The sequence below is a fragment of the Protopterus annectens genome, chromosome 9.part0 (genome assembly GCF_019279795.1).
Source record: "Protopterus annectens isolate FY-2018-M chromosome 9.part0, PAN1.0, whole genome shotgun sequence".
NCBI lineage: Eukaryota > Metazoa > Chordata > Ceratodontiformes > Protopteridae > Protopterus > Protopterus annectens.
In genome coordinates, this window is record NC_056743.1 from 967,810,027 (window position 1) to 967,818,662 (window position 8,636).

The window sequence follows — 8,636 nt, forward strand, 5'->3', positions numbered from 1 at the left end:
AACTTTTACTCAAAAATAATAATGGGGGATTTCAACTTGGACTGGTACACCTGCTGCTTAGAAAATCCCTCATTTTATTAACCTCCATTGTTTCTGTCAAATTATACAATCCCCTACCAGATTTGACAAACACAGCAAAAAATAATCAGTCCTAGACTGGACACTTGCAAATAAACCCTCTCTCTGTCACCAATCTGGTTGCCTCCCTGATAGACAGACTAAGTGATCACCTACCCACTTACCTTCTTAGGCACTGCATTGCCCTACTAAATATATCATTTACAAACTTGTCCACAACAAAAGTCATTTCTCCTTTGAAGTCTTCAAATCCCTCCTGCAACAATGTGACTGTCCCCTTTAAAATATATGCACCTTGAGTACGTAGTTCAATATTTCAAATGGCAAATTTGTCAATATCCTAAACAACCTAGCTCCCCTCAGAAAGACCCATTCTAACTACAAGCACATACCATGACTTATCAATGACACAAAACAGCGAGCCAGAGCCGGGTCATTATATCACAAGACCAAAAATCAAGACTTCCTTCTTACCTACCATCAATTAGTCAACCTTGCCAAAAAGCAAATCAGGCACGACAAAAAGCTATACTATACAACAATGCAATAAAACACCAAAATAATCCTGAGAAATTTTGGGGAGCCATAAAACAACTACTAAAGCCTGGACAGATCACAACCCCAACTCCAGCCACAACACATTCCAGATAGTATTGCCTCACAATTTAATTCACACTTTATCAACTCTATACTCTCCCTAGTAAAAAAAACAAAACAAAAAGAAAAAAACAGCAACACTGTCCATTAGCAAAATTCCTGATAACTCTCCTCCCCTTCACCATCTACTCAGCCAATAAATCTAAAATTGAACCTGCCCAGCACACCAAACTCCTTGGAGTCACAATTGACAACAACCTAAAATTTGACAAACACTTTGCTCTAACTTTCAAAACAGTCCACATTAAGCTAGGCTCACTATACAGAGTCAAGCCATACCTAACAGAGGCCACTAGACATTCCACAGCTAGGTCTCATTTACTCTCTATCCTTCTATTTGTCTCACCAATATTCACTAATATCAGAAAATCACATGTAAACAAACTGGAGTCCTACTATAACAAAACTCACAATATTTGCTACTAACCTCCCTTACAGATCACATCACTGCACAGTACTTCATAAACTAAATTGGACTAAACTACCCAATGTCCTATCCCTCAACCAATTAACTTTCATTCATTCCATCTTCCACCATCCAGACAACTGTCCAGTACTCAACAGCTTAGTGCAGCCCTACTCAAATGGCAGGCTACTAAGATCCACAAACTATTAGTCAAAGTAATTAAATCTAATAATTGTTAAGGTAACTGTCTTCCCTGTTCTTACAAATATCTTCCCTTACTAACATCCAAACTACCCCTTCTCTCATACTTACCTCAAGTTCACTACTGCTCCTATCTTTATCCTTACCTATCTCAAGCTTTCTTCAGTTACATCATATTCCATTCCTTCTTGTACTTCACCTCACTATTGCTTTAGCTATCACTGTTTAGATTAGAACAAGTAACACTAGCATAGCAACAATCAGCCATATTTTTGTTCATATACTGTGCATGAATTTCATAAATATTTACCACCAATACCATGATACTGATTTTTACTATGATGGCACAAGCTATTTCGTGCTAGTTTATTTGTTTAGTTGTCTTTTTTCCACTTTATATTACTCTCTCAATTTTTGTTCATGTATAAACTATTTTTTATATTAACCAAACTTATGTATTTTTGATTGTTATCAATTATAGTGTTTGTAACATGCTTTTTGTAAAGGAGCTTTTCTCCCCAGGCCTCTGTTGAAAAAGGGCCACTGACCCAGTCGGATATCTCAGGTAAATAAATAAATTCCTCTCTATAGAGTTGCCAGGAAAACATATGTACATTACATATAACAAATATGCAGTCTGCATACAGAGTTCACAGAAGAGATATGCAAGCAAGGTGTTAAAAACTGGAGGTTTTAACGAGAGAAACAATAAGTCATGTCGCTTATAAACTCTTTAACCGTTATCCTTGTTTACTTGGGTTAGTGTTATTTTTTGCTCAGCTAGGGTTTTACATTTAAGGATACTGTGTTAGGATTATTTTGCAGCTACAATGTTGGGATATAACAGTAAAAGTAGCGTTTATGGTTAGCGCTTCTGAATTAGCGAAGTTTGTTACTTAGAATACATTTCCTGGGGGAACCAAAACACTGAAACATGCACGCAGCATCCAGCACCAAAATTTCGCTCTAATTCTCACACCAGCCGGCAGAAGTTGTTTGTCTCATCCAGAAACAAAGTACACAAAAGTTATGCAATGTGGCTCTAAGTAACCACCACTGCCAGCGTCACGCTTTAACCATTATCTTACAAAAGAAATCAGTTAAAGGCTCTCCCAGTAGCATTTTGAAACTTGATCTGCATAAATTGGGAATGTAAACTGCAAGTTACGCATAACTTGACTGCAATCAACTCTTATAGCATACGTCAATGTGACTCTATAAATACCTTATGCTTAAACCCACCCCACCCAGTCCAAAAAAAGCTTTCTACAAATTGGTCAATTATACAGAAAAGAACACCGCTCGCGGGGCAACGATGTGCAACAGCAAACACTACCCATTCTTCCCATGATTGATACGACATACGTGTAATCCCATTTAAACATGTCATAAGCAATACCTTACAGCATGTACAGTATTAGTAATATTTTATTGTTCTTATAAACAACAGTTTCTAAAGTGACACATCCACTACTAAGAAATATGACAAAATATCAGTTTTGCATCAGCATACATTTTCTGAAAGATACGAAATTGGAAAATCAAATGTCTGTCGTTACTCAGTGACTTTAAACATCAATGATTTGCCAGGAAAAAATGAGAAGGTGCCAAAAATAATAGGCGAAAATATGGACATAATAAAAGTAAAAGAAAAATAAAAAGGCGGGGGTTAATGAAGGACAGCAGTTCCCCTTATGCGGTTCATTAAATAAGGAAATCACTAAATTAACTGAAATCAGTAATAAAAACTTAGATATGCCAACCAAACCAGTTAATTAGTTTACATTTTTAGTTAATTTACTTAAAGATGATAGCGATTGTGTAGAGAAAAGAGTTAACGGAATGTAAACGTTGCGGTTGACAGCAAGCATCGGTCACGCCCACCACGTGCAAACCACAAAACCATACTCCTTTTCTTTACAATGCCCCCAAATTCATAGTTTTAGAGGCTCATGCACCCATCTCCGAAAAAATGTAATGTCCGCAATAACTTATTGTTGGGGACTTCATGACTCACTACTACAACACAACGTCACAACTCTATTGCACCTACCTTCTCCATCTAACACAGACTGTTTTAAGAACTTTAACTCTGTTACTTCACACGCAATATCTGCAGCAGACAATAACTGAGAAGAAACAGCGCTACGTGCCTTCGCTTGCGTAATAATGAAAAAAAAATATATATATATATATATATATATATATATATATATATATTTCCACGACCACCAGGCTGCTATAATTTATTCAGCAGTCCAGCTGCATAAAAATGGAAAGCATCCATACTCAGTCTAAACAATATCACACTACTGATGTTCACAACTTCAGTTCTAAGTGCTTAGGAGACCGATACCATAATAATATAAATCTCCATTTCAGAAAGATGCTTATAACACGTATTCCAAACCATTACATTTGTGGCTTTAATTAAGACACTTAACAAAACTGACGTACAAGGAAACGACCAAACAGAACGGAATTACTTCTGGTTGAAAGGTTACGCAATTGTATATTCCTCCGAGTGCGTTTCCAGGTTATCGCGAGATGTTTTTCATTGATAGCTCTCTCAGTGTGAAAATGATTGGAAAGTTTGGTGGCTCGCAGTAAGTCGTAGAATTAGTTCAGTGCTGGGACGGTGCATTAGAACAAAAGGTGGTGGGGTAGGGCCGACTGTTAAAAACATTAAATTGGGCACTGATGGTGAATGTTGGACTGAGCGTAACTCATGTCTGTGAGTCACGCTCAGTCCGGTGTTCTTCATTCTCATCTGAATTAGATACAAGGGAGTTTAGATTTTATTTCTATTCAAAATCATATTATGATGTATATAATTAATATGAAAGACAGGTCTATTTGTAGGTTTGGTTTTGTATTAGACCACTACCCCACCAAATGCACAATAGCAAGGACCGCCCAATTCCCGCCCACCACTCTGCTCATTAATTTATTCTGAAAACTGCTTTGAAAAAAGTTGGAAAAACCAACCTCATAGAAATGAGTATGCTTATGCTACACTATTTTGGCCATGTTGTACTTTACTGGCTCACCTTCAGTTTCGCTCAGGAGTGGGCGTGGTCCAGCTGATTGACGAGCGAACCTGAATATGAAATAAGGCATGATTGGCAGACATGCATATTAGCCGCAGACATCATGCATACAAGCCAACAGGCTTGCTAGCTGTTATTAAAACAAGCTCATCAGAACGTTTGTACTAAAGGCTACCTAACTCAGCTGCTTAGCTACATTCATTGTATGTGTCATGCAGCATTACACTACTCTTGCTGGTGCTAGTGGAAAGCAGTGGGTCCTATGTAAGCCGGAGTCGGAATATCCAAGTAGCGGGGTGGGGGGTGCAGCATCACCCCTGTGGGCTTGCCCCCTGCAAAAGCAAGGGGAAAACATGTAATTGCTGTTTCTACTACAAGAAAGAATGTGAAAAATCGCGTTAAACTATTCATGCCTTTGACATTCTTTTCTGGCTGGAAGACATGTCATGTTGGTTATTCATGAGAACAGCGACATGTCAACCAGCTGGGGCGGGGTTTGGGCGGCGCTTGCTCTGCGCATCTGGTGAGCCAGTCAAGTAAAATATCACCATTATTTCATTACAAAGCCTTTTCTCCCTTATTTGCTGGTACCAAGAATTCCAATTTTCACTGATCAAAAGCTTTGATATACTACATGTTATTTGGCAGAATGTGTACTTACAAATGGTGTACCGATCCAAACAGATTTTTACCTTTTACACCAAACACAGAATATGCTGCGTTTATACAAAAGTATTACACTGAGAATTACAATTCTTTAAAATGGGAGGGGCAAACACATAAAATGCTGCATGTATAAAATCTGTCACACAGACTTAAAATTCCTATTCTGTAAAGGTGTAGGGTAAGGGTGGCGACCTTTCTGGGAGGTCTTTTTTATTGCATTTATTTATTGTCCCACTGTCTAAGAATATTGCTTGTTGCTTTATCTCCAGCAAAAAAATGTTTAAAGAAAGAGGGGGGCTTCCCCCCTGCAAAAGCAATTACTGCACAACATTATACCAAAGACAGGTGGGAGTGCACGGGTTATGGGTATGTACTGCAAAACGGGAACTTTTGGATGTTGTGTACATGCTGCCCTTCTGACCCGCTTCTTACCCTACAACACAGTATGTGGTTAAGTACAAAGTGACAAAGCAAGTCAGACACCCAGCACATGCTGTGCTTTCAACGATGCACTTCTAAATGTAGAAAATGAGGACAAGTTTATTTAATCTGTTTTACATATCGTGTACTAAAAGCTGTAGTAACTCTAATTAAAGATAATACAAAGAGCATGAAGCCCATGTTAAAAACGGTCAGAAAATGAATATTCACAACTGACATTCACCATGTCACTATAATCTGCATACCTTGTCACTCAACCCTGTCAATCATGTAGGCTACGCCCATTCCTGCGGGAAAATCGCGGTGGGGTAATATTCTAATACAAAGCCATAGGTTTGAGGTTACATTAAATTACATCAGAAAAGTACGTCCCCGACAACTACAAAATCTGAGCATTGTTCCTCTTCCTGACTCCTACACAGAGGGAAGAATTAATAGATTACACACCCCTTTTAACATCTTCTTTCTTCTTCTTCTTTCAGCTGCTCCCGTTAGAGGTTGCCACAGCAGATCAACTGTTTCCATTTCTTCCTGTCCTCTGCATCTTGCTCTGTCATACCAACCACCTGCATGTCCTCTCTTACCACATCCATAAACCTCATCTTAGACCTTCCTCTTTTCCTGTTACCTGGCAGCTTTATCCTTAGCATCTTTTTCCCAATATACTCTGCATCCCTCCTCAGCACATGTCCAAACCAATGTAATCTTGCCATGCTGGCTTTTTCGCCAAACCTTCCAACCTGGGCTGACCCTCTAATATACTTATTCCTAATCCTGTCCACCCTCGTCACACCCAGTGCAAATCTTAACATCTTCAACTCTGCCACGTCAAGCTCCGACTCCTTCCTTTTTGTCAATGCCATTGTCTCCAACTCATAACATAGCTGGTCTCACTACCCTGTTGTAGACCTTCCCTTTCACTCTTACTGGTACTCATCTGTCACAAATCACTCCTGACACTCTTCTCCACCCACTCCATCCTGCCTGTACTCTCTTCTTCACCTCTCTTCCACACTCACCATTACTCTGAACTGTTGATCCCAAGTATTTAAACTCATCCACCTTTGCCACCTCTACTCCCTGCATCCTCACCATTCCTCTATCCTCCCTCTCATTCACACATATATATTCTGTCTTAGTCCTGCTGACCTTCATTCCACTTCTCTCTAGAGCATATCTCCACCTCTCCAGGGTCTCCTCCCCCTGTTCCCTACTCTCACTACAGATCACAATGTCATCTGCAAACATCATAGTCCACGGGGACTCCTGTCTGATCTCGTCTGTCAACATGTCCATCCCCATTGCAAATAAGAAAGGGCTCAGAGCTGATCCTTGATGTAATCCCACCTCCACCTTAAACGTATCCATCACTCCTACCACAGACCTCACCACTGTCACACTACCCTCGTACATATCCTGTACCACTCTGACATACTTCTCTGACACTTCTGACTTCCTCATACAATACCACAACTCCTCTCTAGGCACCCTGTCATATGCTTTCTCTAAATCCACAAAGACACAATGCAACTCCTTCTGACCTTCTCTGTACTTCACAGCAAACATCAGATCTGTAGTGCTCTTTCCTGGCATAAAACCATACTGCTGATCACTAATTATCACCGTCCTTCTTAACCTAGCTTCTACTACTCTTTCCCATAACTTCATGCTGTGACTGATCAATTTAATCCCTCTGTAGTTACTACAGCTCTGCACATCACCCTTATTCTTAAAAACCGGTACCAAAACACTTTTTCTCCATTCCTCAGGCATCCTCTCACTTTCCAAGATTTCATTAAACAATCTGATTAAAAACTCCACTGTCATTTCACCTAAACACCTCCATGCTTTCACAGGTATGTCATCTGGAACAGTCCATTCTTCATCCTCTTCATAGCTATCCTTACTTCCTCCTTGCTAATCCACTGCACTTCACGATTCACTATCCGCACATCATCCAACCTTCTCTCCCTCTCATTCTCTTCATTCATCAACCCCTCAAAGTACTCTTTCCATCTGCTCAACACACTCTCCTCGCTTGTGAGTATGTTTCCTTCATTATCCTTTATCACCCTTAGCTGCTGCACATCTTTACTAGCTCGGTCCCTCTGTCTAGCCAGTTTTCTCCCTCCTTAGTGTCCAACCTTTTATACAATTCTTCATATGCCTTATCCTTAGCCTTCACCACCTCTCTCTTTGCCATGCACCTCATCTCCTTATCTTTCTTCATCTCTCTGACAATCCTACTTCTTCTTCGCCAACCTCTTTCTCTGTATACTCTCCTGTACTTCTTCATTCTACCACCAGGTCTCCTTGTCCTCCTTCCTCTTTCCAGATGTCACACCAAGTACCTTTCTAGCCATCTCTCTTACAAGCTCTGCTGTAGTTACCCAGCTATTTGGTAACTCTTCACTGCCACCCAGTGCCTGTCTTAACTCTACCCTGAACATCACCTCACAATTACCCTTTTTCAAATTCCACCATTTGATCCATGGTGCAGTCCTCACTCTCATCCTCCTCTTCTTGATCACCAATGTCATCCTACAAACCACCATCCTATGCTGTCTAGCTACACTTTCCCCTGCCACCACTTTATAGTCTCCAATCTCCTTCAGACTGGCCTTTCTACATAAGATATAATCCACCTGTGTGCATCTTCCTCCACTCTTGTATGTCACCCTATGCTCCTTCCTCTTGTTAAAATATGTATCCATCACAGCCATGTCCATCCTTTTTGCAAAATCCACTACTGTCTGACCTTCTGCATTCCTTTGCTTAACACCATACCTACCCATCACTTCCTCATCCCCTCTGTTCCCTTCACCAACATGCCCATTGGAATCTGCTGCAATCACCAGTCTCTCACCCTTGAGTACAGTCATCACCACTTCATCCAACTCACTCCAAAACTTTTCTTTCTCATCCATCGCGCACCCAACTTGTGGAGCAAATGCACTAACAACATTCATCATTACACCATCAATTTCCAGCTTCATAAACATCACTCTGACACTCTTTTCACCTCCAAAACACTCTTAGCTTACTGTTCCTTCAGGATAATGCCTACGCCATTTCTCCTCCCATCCACACCACGATAAAACAATTTGAAACTGCCTCTGATACACCTAGCCTTGCTC

General features: G+C 40.3%; 1 long non-coding RNA gene across 1 annotated transcript in view; it reads right to left on the bottom strand.

Moving 5' to 3' along the window:
* The window catches only part of LOC122810917, a 96,531-nt gene extending 92,811 nt beyond the window's left edge, over nucleotides 1–3,720 (bottom strand). Inside the window, exon 1 of the long non-coding RNA XR_006366149.1 lies at nucleotides 3,396–3,720. This is a non-coding gene — a long non-coding RNA (uncharacterized LOC122810917). The remainder of the gene's footprint in view (nucleotides 1–3,395) is intronic.
* Between the last annotated feature and the right edge of the window lie 4,916 nt (nucleotides 3,721–8,636).